The sequence below is a fragment of the Dermacentor albipictus genome, chromosome 1 (genome assembly GCF_038994185.2).
Source record: "Dermacentor albipictus isolate Rhodes 1998 colony chromosome 1, USDA_Dalb.pri_finalv2, whole genome shotgun sequence".
Taxonomy (NCBI): Eukaryota; Metazoa; Arthropoda; class Arachnida; order Ixodida; family Ixodidae; genus Dermacentor; species Dermacentor albipictus.
The window spans coordinates 98886594-98905657 of NC_091821.1; the positions used below are offsets into that span (position 1 = coordinate 98886594).

Consider the following 19064-nt stretch of genomic DNA (forward strand, 5'->3'; position numbering starts at 1 on the left):
CTGCACATCTGCAATGAGTTCTGGCAGGATGGAAACGTTCCTCAAGAATGGAAGACCAGTCGCCTGGTACCCCTCCTCAAACCTGGCAAGTCTCCTCTAGAGATTACTTCATACCGCCCAATCGCGCTGGCTAGTTGCATTGGGTAGGCGATGGATCCTCGCCAGAATTGAATGGTACCTTGAACGCTACGAATTTTACCCAGACGCCATATCTAGCTTCCGACCTCACAGATGCTCCGCTAACAACGTAGTCGATTTGATTACGTACGTTCAACATCAAAAGGCGTGTAAGCTATTATCTGTCGCCATGTTCCTCGACATCAAAGGAGCATATGACAATGTTCTGCATGAGGCTATATTAGAGGCTCTGCAAATGGTTGGCCTCGGCGGTCGACTCTATCGTTGGACACGCAGTTATTTATATATGCGGTCTCTCTTTGTGAATACCGAAGTTTCGCCTCTCACCTTCTCAACATTATACACACCGTGGGGTACCACAGTGTGGTGTGTTGAGCCCAACACTCTTCAACCTTGAGCTTATTGGTCCCATAGAATGTCTACCAAATACGGTGAAGTTGTCAATCTATGCCTATGACATCTGCGTTTAGGCATCTGGTGTGACGCGTCCTCAAATGCGTGAAAGGCTGCAAAAATCTGCGATGTTGATATCCACGTACCTTAGGGAACAAGGCCTCAGTATTTCTCCAGATAAACGTGGATTACTGGCAGTTAGCCAGAAGCCAATGACTTCGTACGCTATATTCATCAATGGACAAATTATCTCTGATGTAAAGACGCACAGGTTTTTAGAGGTAATAATCGATAGTGACCTCTGTTGGAGTCCCCGTGTGGCCTATCTAAAGAAGCCCTTGACAGCCATCTTTCATCTTTTCAAGTTTTTTGCAGGAAAATCCTGGGGTGCTTCAGTACACGTGATGATACAACTCTACTTGACGCTCTTTATCGGGTACGTATCGTATCTGAGGTACAGCTTGGCATGGCTTACCAATACCTGCAGAACTAACATCAATACACTCGAAAGTGCTCAGGCCCAGGCGCTTAAGGTTTGTCTAGGGTTGCCACGATGTACATCAACATCCGAAATTATTGCGATTGCGCATGACTACCCAGCCATGATTCACATTGTTATGGAAGCGCTCACAGCACACATTAGGCCCCTTGCTCGCGCCCCTCTCCATTATCTCGCCTCACTACCAGAAGACTGCCCTTGTGCCTCTTTTTGTCAGACGATACTGCCTTATTGTATATACCTGCCATCAGATTGCACAGCTGCAGCGAGAGTTTTGATTCCCCCTTGGTGCTTGGCTCAGTCACAAGTTCGACTGACAGTACTCGGGATTCAAACGAAGGCACAACTCACATCACCAACTCTCAAACAACTTTCGTTGTTCTTGCTGTACGAACAATACAACGATCATACCTATTTAGACACTGATGGTTCAACCACCGAGGACGGATTTGCAGGATCAGTAATTTTTTCTGCGAAAGTCACCACCTTCAAGTTCAATACATCGCATCAGACTACATCCACAGCCGCGGAGCTTGCTGCTCTTGGTAGCGCATTACGCATAATCCAACAGGAACCACCAGCGACTCTTAAGGCAGCTCTACACTGCTTTCTTTCCGCCTTACGCCGTGCACCCTACGAACAACTAGTGCTACGAATCCGAGAGCTCCTTCATTGCCTCGTCGAGCAAGGAGACGACGTCACATTTGAGTGGCTCTCTAGCGACTGTGGCATAGTGGGTAATGAACAGGCCGATGAAGCTGCTCGATCTGCTCATGAAGACGGCATGCAGGAGCCAATCACGCTGTCAGGAACAGATGCAGCAGCGCAACTTCGAGTGCTTGCATATATATGATGCCTTACAATCGTTGTGGAACACACCTAGTTTCCAGCACACACGTATACATCGACTGGACCCTTGCCTGCAGCTTCAGCCTCCACCTTGACTATCCCGACACGAGAGAACGGTACTTTACCGATTGTCGCTTGGCGTCGCGTTTACAAAGTTGTTTGCTTTCTGCATTGGTTGGGAGGATAGTGCTGCGTGTGACCACTGCGGCAACGAGGAAACTATCGAACACGTTATTTGCCATTGTCCCTGATACAGAGCACACAGGCAGCCACTCGCGACCGCGCTGACGCGTCTTGACGACCAATCGTTTTCGGAGCAGACAGTCCTGGAAAGCCGGCCTATACAGCCGTCACAGCACAAGATAGTGAAGGCACTCTTGAAATTATTACGTTCGAGTGGCCCATTCGAGGGACTATAATTCTCATAGACGTTCAGGACCTTCCCTACATTTTTCCCCGTTACTTTGCTTTTTCTCTACGCCTGCTCTTTCGGTCTTTCATTTCCCCTTACCCTTCCCCCAGTGTAGGGTAGCAAACCAGAATCTCATCCACTTAACCTCCCTGCCTTTCCCATCCCGTTTATCTCGCTCTGGTATGTGCACGGCTCCAGGCGACAGTGTAAACCGTGTGCGTGCCTCACGGGAACCTTTCAATGCCGCACAAATAGAGGACGTAGCAACGGTAGGCGGAATGGAACCATAGTTTCCACATTCGCGACTGCAACTGCAGATCGCTGCACTATAGACGTGTGCCAGGTGAGACAAATACGTTGTGTTGTTGCGTTGTTCTATCAGAAGCGAAATTGTTTTCGCTGATACTGACGTGCAGTTAGACACGTAGCTTCCAGTGCGATCAAAAGTGCACTTGAATCTAATTGCTCACTGCACAAAGCAGCACGTCCGCCATTATTGGCGAAGTAAAAACAGTCAGTGGGTTCCATAGGATATAAAGCATGCTTAGTGAGGTAAACCCATAAGGTAAAGGAGGTTATCATTCCTTTAATTCACAAATAACGGGTTTAGTTTCTATTCTCATATACCCTTTTGTTTCCTATACTATTACACTCGATGCTTAGCATAAATCCCCCCAAGTGGATTTGAATCTGTTTTAGAGAACATCGTCATCATTAGTGCCACCCGGTGCATTGTCTATATGCTTCGTGGTGGCTTCTTTCTGTTTTCTTTTTTTAAACAGCAGCAATGAAACCATAGAAAGACTGGAAGCGAACAAACACGAGGAACGAACAATTCGGCCATTTTTCGACGCCAGCAGTGAAGAAACGCCACCGAATTATTAAGTCGTGTGATAGGCAACCACGTCGGCGGGAAAAAGAACGAGAGCCCGTACTCTCAAAAGCGTCTTGCGCTAGAATTTTTCGTAAGAAAGAATTCCAGCCAATCCTGATGCTGGAGATATATTAGCGAAGGTGGCCGCCCAGTGGCATGAAACACACATGAACAGAAAGCTTTGTGAATTCGCCCCTACGTGAGTTCGACCAACGAGAGCGTTGTAAGCACGAAACCCATCACCTTGTGCCTCGCGTGCGCGGTATACGCTAAAGGCATAGCCACTTGCCGAGTCCAGGTGTTGGGTAACGCGTCTGGCAAGTAGAATATTGAACGCAAAGACATGCAAAATGAGCTGTTGCGATACTACCGGGTACAAGGTCCCCGTTCGCAATGCCCCGCCTCAAAGGAAATCTCTCATTGGCGACTCAGCTGTAACTTTCGTTGTGCCGGCATATCGCGTCATTCGATGGTTTTGCATAAGTCGCGAAACATGTACAGTAACTGAACTTCAAGGAATCAGAGCGGAACTTATGTTTTGCGTTTGCCTCCTTAAGTGTTGGCGTACCCGCCACGTTGGATCAGTGGCTATGGCGTTGCGCTGCTGAGCACGAGGATGCGGGTTCGACTCCCGGCCGTGGCGGCCGCATTCCGATAGGAGCGGAATGCAAGAACACCCCTGTTCCGGTGCCTTAGGTGCACATTAAACAACCCCAGTTGGACAAAATTAATCCGGAGTCCTCCACTACGGCGTTCTTCGTAACCCACTCTGCAGTTTCGGAACGTTAAACCCCACAATTTTTTTAAGTGCATTAAAAGTATAAAGCGACGTAAAGTAAGCACTGCAAGTACTTGCATGTGTCACGAAAAACTGTCCCCACTGATTATTGGCTTTTCGTGCTACTATGTAGCAATCTCTGGCTGAAGAAAATGGTCGCCACATTAGATATATCAATGATTCCCCGGACATTGTTGTCTGCATCGTAATCAGCTTGCCAATGCCGAAGCGAACAGTGCTCTCGACGACTTAGAGCAACCAAGGTGTCTAACCGGAAAAAATACAGATTCGGTTCGGGTTCAGGTTAAGTATACGCTCCTATTTAGTTCCGGTTCAGTTCCGGTTTGGAGATATAAAAATTCCTAATGGTTCGCGAACCGGTTCAGCAGAGTAAAACTTATTCCGCCCTATGGTGACATGCTGCACAGTACTATCGGCTTGTTTATATGGCGCACGCGCAGGCTTTGTCAAGAGGTGGAAAGGTGGAAGAAATGGGCTCGCTGGCACATGGGCGACAGAAATCTATGTTGTTGTTGTTGTTTTTTCATCAAACTTGAATATGAATGAACTTCAGTGTTGTGCAGCTACAGTATCCGCACGCATAAAAACGGTCATCTTGGGCACTGTCGTCGCAACAGTATATTTCGGTACGCGCTGTGGTGGCCTCGATTCGTCATCTCTCTTTTCCACGTTGCCATTTATTGCCATCTGTATACTGAGTACGGAGAAGATAGTAGAAGTTTACAGGGATGTTAATATAGCAAATTGTTTGAATCGAATCGAATACCGAATATGAGGATGCAGCGTAGTTCCAGGCGTTGAGATGCCGACAACGCGGGCAGTGGCCGCGGGGTTCCATGCTGGATCCTTTTCCTTTTTTTTTATTGCATTAGCATTAGTAGTGTAAAAGTGGGAAAAAGTGTGGGAAGCCGGTCACGTGGTAGAGGTAGACAGGGGATGGGAGAGCTTAGAAGAGCGCGCGCGCGCGCACGCACACACACACACACACACACACACACACACACACACACACACACACACACACACACACACACACACACACACACACACACACACACATGTATATATATATATATATAGTGTTCAACTAACGGTGGTCTGCTCTGGATCACCGTCAGTTGCACTTCGCTCATCATCGCTTTAAAAGGCAGCACGTGTATCGAATGAGCCCATGAACAACAGTTGGCAGTGTGATCAACGCGGTTTAAATCATTGATCTGGCACCTCAAAGGAGTGCAACGTAATGCTAACGCCTTTATCTCGCATTTGCTGCTAAATCGCCACTGATTTCTTTTCTTTGTACCCTGATTCTAAACACGATGCGCGCCGCTTGGATAAACTTATCTCGTTGCCGCCATCACTGCAATTTTAACAATGGCTTTTCAAGAATAAGCTATCGGAAAGCAGCTGGGGCACCTTGATAAGAATGAGTAAGACGTTTTTCTCTACGATGTGAAGCTTACGAATAGGGTGCACAGATACGGAGAAATTTTTATGAAATATAAAAAACAGACTTAATTAGTGAGAATGCCAATGTCTACATAGAGTCTGGCACAGGGCGGATTCAAATTGTATTACATAATATACAACCCCAACCTTCCAGTCTGTAGCAAAGAATAAACCAGCAAGTGGCATTTGACTTAGTTCAAAGTGATTTTGTAAATAAAGCAGGTGAGGACATTAATGCTCCGCAACGATGAACAAGTACAGTTGGTGCAATTGCACGTGATGCAGAGCCTTGCGCTCACTATACGCGGAAAAAATTGCCCAAATCACGTGATTTTTGTACCAGGATCAATATTTATAAATCGAAGAGAGCGTTGTACTCCACAGAGTCTCCACACATGCATTGAACCACGTGACGCAACAAAAGCAAATTTTTTGTGCCGCTTACAACCGTTACCGCGCACTGAGAAGATATCAGCATCCAGTAGCGACCTCTGTGTTAGTGTTACAAGAAGACGAGCTGATAAACTAGTTTGTTTTCCTATTTTCCATTCTCTCTGTGAGTACTGGCTTGTGCGTATTGCTGTTTCTCTATTAACAGTGGCGAGCGGGCCTAACGGCAGAAGCGGGAGTATCAACGGAAACGGCGGTTCTGCGGTACCCCTGAAACAACGTTTCGGCTGCAGAACACGACTATGTCATGCCCGAGTTCAGAAGTGCGAGCGTCTCTGTCGAGGTGGCCGTATAGTATCATCACACACCTATCTTGTATTCCCACACTCGCTCATAGCGCAACTCGTGAGCCATAACGATGTTCCCGTGCGGTGCGCCGACTGAAAAGTAATTACTTCGAAGAATGGTTTATGTATTTAGTACTCGTTTGCGTCCTACATCCTTGAACCGTTTCGTGTCAAACCGGTAACCATTTTTTTTTTTTCGGCTAAGATTCGGCTGGGTTCAGGCACGTTCTATGAATATCAGTTCCGGTTCGGCTTCAGTTCCGGCTAGAATTCCAGTTCGGGTACGGATTTCAGTTCGGGTTCGGGTTCGACACCCTGGGCAACTGCCCACGATTCTAGTCTCGTTACCCGGACACCAGTTGCCTCCAATAAAGTCCTATACGAAAAGCAACATAAAGTCACACCAAGGTCCAGAAGATTGCCACTGCTGTCTCCAGAGACCGGACCTTCAGCTGGCGTTTAGGCTTCTCCCCAAAATTCAGTGCACCAGCGCCAGTCTATTGGACAAGCTTAGGTTATGTGTGGCGTATTCGCCTCGGTATAGTCTACTACATTCTACATGCAATGCACTGAGTCTCCAGACCATGATCGATGCCCCCCATGAGCCTGAAATTATGGACCATAAATTATATATTATGTGCATGTCCAGAATACGTAACACGATCGGCTGACGTTGGCTGCAGCAGTCTGTTATTTTGGGCCCCAAATTGACGTAACTGTGAATCGAATTTTCAGACCATTCAGGGCTTTAGTGCTTTCTTTGTTTCTTTTTTTTTATGACCACGGTCTTGGACTCAAACTTGCTCGTCATCCACTTCGTGTCTTCCGTCTCTGCCCTCATTGTCGACCATCATGTACAGTCGCGTGCAATATAACTTGCAACACCCTTGTTCGTGGCCGAAGGAGTTGCAGGGCTGCGCGGCGGCTCTCACATGCGAAATAGCGGTTTAATAAATACCACTAAATGAATCGGTGTTTAGGCCTGGAACTTACCAGGTATCTGCGCAGCCGTACATTCTTGGAGCCCCTTCGACCACAGGCACCGGTGTTGCAGCTTGTATTGCACGTGACTGTGCGTACTTCTTTCCTTATAGCACAGAATAGAACATACCGAAACAAAAAAAGAAAGAACGTACCTCAGGCTGACCTCACTACCCTTCTCTCAATACCTCTTCTCTGTCCAACATACCGGCCAACAAAAAACGCCCAACATAATTTGAATTATTTACACGTTTGGATTCGTACAATTGTCGACGTCACAGCGTTCGACTTGTGAAAAAAAGAGCAGCCTGAATGCAATCGTCCTTGATACCCCAAACATGGCTTCTCGTAGTCACTCTTCTTTGGGTAAAGACATGTACAAAGGAGAGGACCTGGCTGGTTTTGTAACTCATCGGGGCGTGCGCAGAATGCGCCGGTCGCATCACTCCAACTGAATGTTTCAGATTAAGCAAGTTATTCGTCAAATTATTGGACAATGCATACAAGTAGCGAGCTTGTGGTTCGCCTATGCCGGAACTGTCTCAGGCCTTTGTAATCATTTTTTTTTATTTTGTAGAATATTCGACATTAGGTTCGAGACACTATTTCTGTCTAATGGACGTTCCACTATTCTTAAAAAAGTAACAAATGAAGAAAAGAAAATGACTTGCGCAACGTTGGCGGATAAATGGGCATGCCCCGAAGCTTTTGCGATAAGAAAAAAAAAGCACGTAAAGCAAATTGGACTGGGTACGTGCGGGCGTCTGCTTCAATCAACCACACCGGCCTGCTAGCAACGAGAAGTGTGCGCAGGACGTGTTGGGCTTGCTTGTAAAATTGCTAAAGGCGCTTTGCTGGAGAACAAGGCTTGTGATTTATAGCGAAGTCAGTCAACACTGACGCTCTCTCTTTATTTTTTAAGTTTCTTTTTTTTTTGTTTACGATACAGCGACCAGAGCTGTGCGATCGTCGGTGACTGTGTCTCACCATTCTTCCTGTCAACTTTTTTTTTTTTTAACGTGCGAGTTTACCTCCTGCAGTTCGGGTCGCTTTCCGAGGGTTACTAGTTTGATTATTTTGTTTTCGTCCCATAAATGCAGCAATTCCTCGAACGCATAAAAACCTCGTCGAAGAATGCGATCCCTGCGTCGTCTGCGCAGCCACTCGGCAGCGAAGCGGGGGAAACGCATCAGTGAGGAGACGAAAAACGCCTGTAACGTAACACCGGAAGCCCATACGCTTGGGTTGTGCGGGCTCGACTGAAAACGGCAGGCGACGCAAAGAGTAGACAACCAGAAGAAAAATAAGACAAAAGAAAGAAGAGCGCCGTCTATGAGGTCAAAGAAGAAAGAAAAGGGAGCGTGCCGTCCACATGACGACGGAAGATGCGCGACGGCGAAACGGGCACCAGTGATCTCCGTGCCTGCACCTCTCTACGTCTGTGACCCGTGCTCGGTGCGATGAGGGGTGTGCTCCCGGCTTCGCATGGCGCAGGATGACCGTGCCAGAGGCAGTCGAGTTCGGCAAGGCGGGGGGACGGCGGCGTGCACCACGGCAGGGCATCGTTCCCAGAGAGGCGCCTGACGGCGTCGCCGAGGATGTCTGTCTGTGCGGCCAAACTGGACCGGCGGTCGTCGCGTCTCGTGTGCCACGTATTGCTGCGAACGCGATGCGCCCCTTGCTCCGATGTATGGGCAGGTCGTTGCGCACGGGACCACCATCGGCGATAGGCAACGTCGCTGCTGTGTTGCCGTATGGCGCTTCAGAAGGTAACGGACATCAGTGGAATGCTGCACTGAAGACCAGTGTGCATCGAAGGAACATTCCGATACGATGGAGCAAAAACTAAGACGAACCAAGCCATTTATTTTAACAGGACGTGTTGTTTCTCACGTACGCCTGCCCGTGTCACGCCTAACTACTCCATGCGTGACACCAACAAACGCACTTCTTTTGCAACTGCCATGCACTTCTCGCATATAAAGGAGCCATCGTAACAACCTAGCAGTCGGCACCGTCAATAATTTCTGGTGTTCCGGGTAGCATTTTCTTATTCCTTCTTTCCCATCTCCTTCTCTCTTTTCCCAACCAAACACAATTAGATTTGAGGGACCCTCCGACTATAGAGACCTCTTTTCAAGTTGCCGACGGAAGCGCAGAACAAAAGAAGACGTCCACTCTACGTATCCGCAAGGCAAGTCGAAGCGTGGCCAGAGGCGGCTTCCCCACCGCGTGTTTTGACGGTGTTTCTTTCGAACGAAGCGGGACAAGGGGAGCAGCAACGAGGGGAGAAGACAGGAAAGAAAGGGGGGCAGGACCGAAGGAAGGACCCCTCCGGCGGCGCTACGGGCCAGCGAGGTGTACAGTGTGGGCACCGCGCGCGTCTTCATTCAGTGCCCTGCATGCCAGCGGGCGAGTGTGCGCGGACTGGCCAGGCGCCACTGCTTTCGGTTCGGACGTTCCCAGGAAGAAGCGTGAGAGCGGGAAGCGCGGTGTTCATTCAGTCCCCTCAGTAAAAAGCAGTGGTCCCGCATTCCGACCCAGCCTTCGCTCCAACAGCGGACAGTGGTCATCAGGGCTGTACGCACGCGAACAGCGAGAACCAAATAACGGTAAGCACACGCATTTGCTCATTCCGGGGCGATTGTTATATGCGAACCAGACGAATGTCGTCTGCTTGGCTATTTTCTTTCGAGTCGACATTGAAGAATGTGCATTATAGAAGCGCGATATCGCGGCCCATATGGTAAAACGTCACGCTAAGAAGTGCCTAAGCACAACGCAGATGGTACAGGGGCAATACGGTGCACACCTGCATGACGCTCTTCGCGTGTCTTCTCCGTGCCGTTGTGTTCGGTTAAGGTTATCCTTACTTTCAGTGTTATTCATGGCCGTGTTACGATGCGTTTTCATTGTCTTGTTTCTGTTTTTTTTTTTTTCATTTTGCGAATCTTCACTGGTGCACTAGAGGTCAAGCCGGGCAGAAAAACATATACTGTCGCTGTTCTAACCTTTACCGTGTGTCCCAGCTTATGTTAGCCAAGCTGCACACAAAAAAAGAAAGAGAACACGTTCAAACACGGTCCAAGATGCAATTATAAGATTTACGGCGTACGGCCGGTAGAATTCCGACAGCTGAACACAGTAGGTCTTAAAATCGCATCCGGCACCATGTTTCTGTAGCTTTTTTTTGTGTTGTTGTTGTCGTTGTCGTTGTTGAACAGCTTGGCTTAAAGTGAGCTGGACACCCTATATACGAAGCTGCTCCGTACACGCGCTTGCAAAGGAGAAACACTTCCATCAGAAGTGATAAACCATTAACCACAGGGGGAAAATATGCAAACCTTTCATTATGCAAAAAAGAAGTGAGGCTTGCAGACAGGACACAAGAGTAGAGAAGTGGACAACACGAACGCTTGTGTCTTCTTTCTTTTTTCGCCTCAGTGCTCCCTTCAGTTGTCGCCTCACTTCGTTTTTGCATAATGAATCCTTACCAACTAGCTCCGCTTTCTGTCGTTCTATGCAAACCTTTTCCTAATGGTCCCACATATTTCGCTGTATTTTTGTGTGGTGACATATCCTGCTATGAGGTTTTATGGTATAATGTAACTTTATGTTTCTTTTGACTTTACGGTGTAGTTTGACTTGGAAACAGTTCTATATTTCTCACGCGAAAGGTAGCCACCGGTGACATCTGTTGGTGCCAGCGTCTTCTTACTTGTTCGTATCAGTTAACACGAAACCCCACGGAAAATGCGTATTAAATATTTACCGCGCGATGTGATTCCCGCAGAGTTATAATGAATTTTGATAACGAAGTTGAATTTCTTTTCCGGCGTTTTCGCCTAACGTCCGAGCTCTTGCGTTTAGAATGCCCAGCGTCGCTCTTTGCTGCTGAGCAAGTTCCAGCGGCTTGATCTTTCGCAAACTGCCCTCAGTGATTTCTGATTTCCGAAACGTTCGCAAAGCGAAGCTTCGCAAAACTCTCCTAAAGTTCTTTCAGCTACGCGAGTCGATTCTCCTCTGTAGTGTCCACACTCTCTTTGTGTGTACGACGCGCCCGCTTTCCTCTCCCTTTCTCTTCTTTTTCTGTCTTGTTTCAGCGAAAGGGGGGAGGGCGTGATGTCCTTCTTTCTTGTTGATTTACACGATTATTAATCAATCAATTGTATCAACGTACCCATTAACAACCTGGTGGTCTTAATAATAATAATAATAATAATAATAATAATAATAATAATAATATAATAATAACAAGATACAGAGTCTATGACAACCGCTGCTCAAAGACAGCGCCCAAAAGACGTGCAGTGCTGCAAAAGCTGCATGCGCTTATAATCTGACACTAGTTGCAACATTTTCAGACATATTCTATTGAAAGGAAGGAAAGTTGTTCATTCCTCTGCCATATTCATGTCCTTCATTTAAAACCATTAGTGACCAGTGAGCTTTGCTGAAAAAACTGTTGAATAACATGAGCATTGTGCTCATGTTATTGTGATTATGCCATCAGATGCCCATATGCGCAAGTCGTCGGCGCAGCAAGTATAAAGATGCAGGAAAGATGTCGAGAAGAAATGGAATGTCGAGTGGAATGGAATGTGAAAAAACAATGTCGAGAAGAAATGGAATTCACCAAATACACTTCTTGCAGAATCCACTGGCTGTCTTGATGTTTCTTTCTTTCGGCATCAGCTGCACCATTAAATACTCTCTGGTCCCTTCAATAATCTGGCGATCCGCCTCAGTGTTGGCCTAGCTATGCCTAGTTCAAGCAAGTACTGATGAAACACGTGCGAGTGGCTTGTTGTCCGAAATGCCCTCTTAATGCCTAGAAAATACGGAAACAGTGATTCTACCGCCAGCTTCGTTCGCGCTTCACATGCGTTACGAGATCCAGTACAGCACGCACACCTGAGTGCGTGGAAGGCTGCTTTACTTTCAGGCAGTATTTAGCTGCATTCCGACTACCACTGCAGCCAGGAATAGGCGATTTTAGTTCATCGGTTTACACAGGCAGCTCGTAAGGCTCGCACGACGAAAAATTCTAAGCAAAGCGGATCCAGATTTAATTACGGCGATAATCCTCGCATTCTTCCGGGTCGAGAAACGGGCATATTGATACACGCTCCCTCCCCTATATCCCTTCTTAGCGACCAAAAGTCGGTCTGATTGCACTCTTTCGTAAACAAAGCCAGAAGAAGTGCGAGGTTACGCGCACGCTGGTCTTCCTCCCTTCGGCTGTGCACATCGTGTGTACGATGCCCTTATATTGCGTAATGGCGCCTGCACGGTCCATACGGGTATTGCCTTAACTTTATATACGTACATATGCTCCGCTTGCTCTAATCAGGCTTCGTAGTGCAAGGCTTTTGTTTGCGTACCTATATTCCTTAGGTCAGCCATAACGTTTACTCATAAAAACCCATCCGTGGTGTCCGTATTCTGGTGGGATTGATCATTTCAATTTTGTTACACGTACTTTGAAACTACATTATGATGCGGGCAGAATGCAGAAACTTTGGTGTCCTTTGATATAGGTATACACACTAAAGAGCCCCAGGTGTGTTCGGACATTGAACCCCAAAATTTGATTTGATTTTAAGCATGAGACCCCTATAAGCAACCATGCATAAGCTTTGCACATCCGCGAAGGAGAAATGCGCAACTTAGTAATTCATTAAGATAACTTAATAGTTGCTCCGTTCCATCTGTTTCCTTGCGTATACCTCATTACCGTGAATACAGCCATACTTTGCGTATACAAATTCATAGAGGAAAAGAAAAATAGCCGCGGCTTCTGATGTTAGGTTTGCCTTCTGTTCGGTCTATCTGCCCGTTGTGAAGACGTATTAAGGGCAATCATAAATTCGTGTTTTATAATACATGAGTATAAGGCGATTTTGCCACCTAACCGTGGCTCCAACAAGGCCGCACTGTATAAAGTCCCTAAAAATATAACAATGGTCACAAAAATACGCATATAATCACGTCACATACACCTATTTCGAGATCACATAGAGTCGCCCGGAGTCAGGTTACATAAAAACAGTCCGGCCGCTAAAAACAGAAACACAAAAACAAACACGTAAATCTTAGGAGAGTTGCAACTTCAGCTAATTAGTATGGCATTTGAGGTACAGCGGTGGCGTAGAGGTAGAACAACCGCCTCGCGTGTAACAGGTCCGTGGTTCGAGTCCCGGTGCCGGCAATTTTCCACGCGGATTAAAAAAAATCCGCGTGTTGATAAAATTGCATAAACAGGCCTGGAGTGTGGCCTGATCCCGGTGACCAGAACCGGTAACGCACTCCCTCACCAGAGCAGGATTGGCCACCCTGGTGCAGTACTTGGCCACAACCTCCAATATGAAACGGAACCATACCAAAGCAATAATACAGGACACAGCAAGAGGACACACACGCAGTGCTGTGTGTGTGTCCGCTTACTGTGTTTTATCGTTTATGTACTACCGTCTCCAAAAACTCATACATATAAAGTCAGCCAGCCCACAACGAGTGATGTGCACTAATATATTGTTTCTTAAGTCAGCCTACGTGTCTATAATTGGTACACTCTAACATATTATATACAGCTGTGATCAATATTTTCCTATAATGGTGCTGAATTTGAGAAATTTCTGAAGGGCCATAAGCTCTCGCCTTTGCACTGTACCTGTTGGCCACGGACCTGAGGCGAAGAGGCCTGCGGTCTGGTGCCATTAGACCCCGTATCATCACGTGCCTTTCATAATCGTGTCGCCGACATTTTAGTAGAGGATGTTGAACACCCTCCCCTGCGTGGCTACGTGTGCATTGCTAAATATCAGCGCTTAGGTTTTATGCAGAAAGCATTTCCTGGAAGCGGAACCTAACCTCAAATCGCGAACAAGTGTCTCGAAATATTTTTTGATATTCGTTGTGCACGGGATATTAAATTTAAGCCACTGGTCTACTTAAAATAATTCCGAAGGTCTGAATTATTTTGCTTTTTCAAACCACATTTCTGTGCAACCAGCTGAAGTCCGCCTTAACGAACAGGGAACTTCGCCTTGCCACCCAGGAGGACCCGACGCCATGACGTCTTCATGCAGTTGCCGTGCCACCTCATGAGCTTCTACATGCATTGAAATTTTAGTGTCGAGGAGAAAGTTCATCATTTATTACTCAACGCATAAAGCGTCGGATAACTTAAAGGAGATGTGGGTTTCAAGGGGCACCGCCTACCGGGGATGCTAAATGAGCTAACAGGGATATTCCCTGTGCAAGTGCCCTAAGTTTTTGGTCCATTGTTCTAAGGTTCGCGATACTGTGTGAAGTCATATGTAGTAACCTTTGTTCTAAGTATGCTTTGCTAAACGATTCTACTAAAAAAAAATTAAGTACACTGACTTCGAACGTTGTCTTTATTAATGTTGATAAGTAAGGCTTTGCGTGCAGGCACCAAGCTGGAAAGATGCCTTTCAGACGCTTTCCCGTGTAGACCGTTTTATTGAGAACGCCGCCATTTTGCGATCACAGCGCCGTCTATCCTCCTACGCCATGCTGGTATATGGTAGCGCGCTGGGGGGTGCACAGCAAACGTGCTGTTGACGACGTGTGAAAAGCGATTGGGAAACTTCTTAGCGTGTTGTCACTTAGCTTTGAGCTTCGATATAGCCGTGATATTGAACGATGACGGGCCCAGAGGTGCTGCCACAGATCTGCCCGCGATCGAAATAGGAGGCGAGAGGAGTCTGAACATTGCCGATATGGGACGTATGTGCAGCGTGTTATTATTGTATGTCTAGCCTTGGGCTCTTTTGTGGTATCACTCAGGTGACAACAATCAGAGACGTCTCCGTGTGCCAGCGGGGCAACTGCACCAGCGTACATCCCAATCCACGTAACTGGCGAAACTCCGAGGAAACAAGTTCTGCTGTAGCTTTTGGCGCTCCTAAAACTTTGGCGGTACGATTTTCTGAGCATTGTTTACCTGGAAACCGGGTATCAAGCTTTACAAAATAAAGAAGTGTGACGTAACACGACCGGAAGGGACGTTAACATGAATGAAACGGCTTGATGACAGTGGCCGCGAATACACTGCGATTGACCAGACGCACGCGACGCGTTGAAAGAATATGCGCGCTCTCAGATCCCGAGTGGTGCCCGTGCAAGGGCACCTCGCCGACTCTAGAGGGCTGAAAAACGAAAAACAACTCTTTATAACAGCAACTTTATTTTCTGACGTAATACAGCGGGCGATGCACGGCGTCGGCCATACAGCTTGCTGGCGAGATACGGAAGCACAGGAAAGCCCTTGTGAACCAGGGGTGAATGCCACGCGGTAGGCATTGCTTTGCTTACGAAATGATAAAGAACGCACCTTCATTTTCTTACTCGGCGTGTACTATTTTCATGATACGTCCCCGGTCAACTTCCACCAGAACGTTGGTTTTCAAGGGTGATAATCTTAGAACACATTTGAAGATAACTTCAATGTGCATGCATGAAGAAATAGTTGACTTCGTACATTGGCACTACAGTTGATCGACTCGAATACGCACCGTTCTTTCATATCCCAGTTTAATCATGGTTGCCGAGTTCATCGCCACGCGCTCACTGGAAACAAAATCTTCTGAACATGCACGCGACGAAACTGATGGTGTCAACTCCTTTCTGTTAATGCTAGCAATCAAAAGCGGAAGCTTGTTTGTAACCGCAGCGGCGGAGTCCACGGAGTCGCCGCGGCTGAAGGTGCCCTTCGCATTCGCTTCAGAAAGTTATTTTTGCAGCCGAATACAGCACAGCGGTGGCCCGTTGACCTTGAGTCATCTGACGTCGCAACAATCAGAGGCGGAACACGTTAGAATCGCACTAATTGGCAGTGACACCACTGCCAATTGAACGGCGATCCGCACATACGGCGATCCGATACGGCGAGTGAACGGCGATCCGCACATACCAGTGCGAGGAGGAGAGTGGCGCGGCGCGCTCGTTCGAGGCTATGTTCCTCCTCACCAATAAAACGGTCTATAGAAACTAACTATTCTAAGATTTCGAGTGTTAGCAGCCTGTTGTTACTGCACCATTAATGTCTATCGACTTGAAGTTCGAATCCTGGGTGTAATGGGAAAGCAGGCACGCGAAAACACAAGGTGATGCGGCGGTCTGCTAGTGGAGAAATAATATTGAGATACTGCGGCAGAGGACACGAACGATGAAGAGTATAATTGTGACAACCAATCTGTCCCTTCTGTGTTATAATGAATATAGATAGGGCAATGTTGCTTTCAAGTTGAAGTGTCCGCGCTTTGCAACACCAAAGAAGAGTGAAACAAGGTATTCGAGCAGCAGGGATCCTGTTCACACTCAGAGACACGCATTTTGAGAGACGCACACAACGTTCTCCTTATTTGGCTTTGTCCTCCGGCAGATCTCGGGTCAAGGACACACAAAACTATAGCGCTTTGCAGTCAGTTGCGTTCTTATCACTAAGAAGGCGTCCCTGGCACGTGTCCTTCGTTTTGATTGATGTTCTGTGTGGAGCAGCTGTAGATAGCATGCTGCGCGCTTTGGCGCTCCCAAACAATCTACGAGGAGTATGCTTAATAGCTGGCAAGCGGTTGCACCAAGTGAAACAGGAAGCAAATTAGAAGTATGTGTTTTGTGTTTTTCTAACGATCAATAACGAAGAGTATGGCCACTGCACGTCACTACTTGCTTGACACTTGCTTTGTAGGTAACCGTATTCTAAGAGCGCCTCCGAAGCATGTTGCCAAAAGTTACACGTGAAAGCTGCCAAACAGCTGTTACATATTTAATTTCTGACAGCACTGCTTAGTGGCACGTGCCAACGACTATATACGAGCGCAAGATAGATTAGTCTGCACACGCACAATCGTGATGCAGTCTTTGCAAGCCCTTTAGCGTGACCAGCACAGATCAATGGCATTGATTTGGCTGCCGACGCTAAAGACAAATTACGGCAGCAAAATAGCGCGATAAAAAAGCAAAGTCGTCAATTACGGTTGAACGCAAGGGCGTGACTATAGGAGAGAGCTGTTTCAGAGATTTCTGCTGTGCCCCGCCTACACTTTGCCCTCCGAGCTGTCTTTCGAATGTTCAGCAGTCATAGCTCTCTTTCTCTCTTGTTAATTAATAGCTGCGCACAGTGCATAGACCGCCATAACACGGTCCTTTACTAGCGCCTCTGTTCTGGGCAGCAATATATGGAACGTGACCAAGGATTTGGACTCCTATCTTCTGACAATCGTGTTAACAGCGGGGCACTGTATCCTTCAAGGTCTCGACAAGGACCCCATCATATATGTGTTATTTGCAAAATGGCGAAGAACAAGAACATGCCAATCAAGACGCGGCTATTTAGTCCGCCGCCACAAGTGCCCCCTGCTCTTCTGAAAGTACAAGGCTTGTGCATACGGCCGGCAGTTCTGGCGTGGAGATGAATTAAAGTGGCCCGCATGCTTGTCCGGCCGTCCCGAACACTACTTTTGCTGGAGTGGGGTACTGCACCAGAGCACTGTATATTGACAAAGCCTTTTCGTTATAGCACACGTAGACAAGACCGTAATTTCCAACTGCAGGACTAAAAATGCTATATAACGTTATTAAACATAGCCCGAATCTATTAAGCGTTTTCGAAATAGCTATAGCAGTAATATTTTATTCGGGCCGTCCTTGGCCCATTTCAATTTTACCCCAGTGCATAGTCAAAGTCAACCTTGTACCTCGCTACCCAGAGTCTCATCATTCAATTAACAACAGCAACATCAACAAACAAATTTGGTAGCTTTTTTTACGTAGTTTCAATTTTTTTTACGCAGTTTCAAATTGATCGTCTAACAAAGAAATAACGGAAACAAAGCTTCTCTATGAAAAGCGGGTGCGAAATACGGAAGTATTTGGCCAATGGCGCCGGAGAATTTTCGGGCACAAACGATTTAACCATGGTAAAGCCGCACATAATTTGCTGGTGTGAAGTGCACAGGTTTATTCACAATTAATGAGTAATCGTTAATTATTTGTTATGTAGAAACCAGCTCACAGTTCTTATTTACATTATTGCAAAATTGAGGGGGATCTTTAGTATAGGAAACTCATTTTGTAGAGTTCTTTTATTGGTTTCAAAAGGAGGAAATACTGTTTCAGCTGGGGCGTGTTTCATTTACCAAACGACGCATCGCTTGATTCACCCGCCGTGGTCGGTGGCTATGGCGTCGTGCTGCTGAGGTCGAGGTCGCGGGCTCGATCCCAGCCGCGGTGGTCGCAATTCTATGAGGGCGAAATGCAACAAAAAAATGAAAGAAAGAAAATGCTCGTGTACTTAGATTTAGGTTCACGTTAAAGAACTCGAAGAGGCCAAAATTAATCGGGAGTCCCCCAGTACGGCATGCCTCATAATCAGATCGTGGTGTGGCACGTAAAACCAATAAAAACAATTAATTTAATTTGTGGATTGATGCAGTATAAATGTAAGACGTATAGGGACACGTATTTGGTGGTGGTGTCCCTGCGTGTATATCGGAGTAGGCGATACTCTAGCACACGAAACGACTTTGTATACGTCGCAAAGGAGAAGTATATAGGCGTTTGAGAATTCATGGAGGTGTCTCACGTGTGAGTATGCTGCTATCGCAGCAAATAACTTCAAATCCGCAGGAATCGCCGAAGTATGCAGATATTTTTTTTATGCATACGCATCGCGCCATCGTATTTTGTCGCCGTTCATTCCGCAAGTCCTGACGCATGGCTCATTCCGAGAAAACACAACTTTGTCGCCTTATTTTGCTCTTGCGACTGAAGCGCTAAGGAAATGCAAGACCGCCTTTTTTTCACCTTCGACCCGCCAACATAAGAAGGACGCACACACAAACACTCTGTGTTGAAAGGCTCGGAACAGGTCCATAACGCCAGCATGCATGGTGCTTCGAACG

The 19064-nt window shown here is 46.9% G+C and overlaps 1 protein-coding gene across 3 annotated transcripts in view; it reads left to right on the forward strand.

The window, feature by feature from the left end:
• The window catches only part of LOC135917526 (protein NDNF-like), a 254547-nt gene that overhangs the window by 152119 nt on the left and 83364 nt on the right, over nucleotides 1-19064 (forward strand). Inside the window, exon 1 of one of the 3 annotated variants that reach the window (XM_070523681.1) lies at nucleotides 8671-9743. The exons of the other annotated variants lie outside the window; for them this stretch is intronic. The gene's annotated coding sequence lies outside the window, so the exon portion shown is untranslated. Of the gene's footprint in view, nucleotides 1-8670; nucleotides 9744-19064 lie in introns of those variants that run through there. 3 annotated transcript variants of the gene reach the window in all.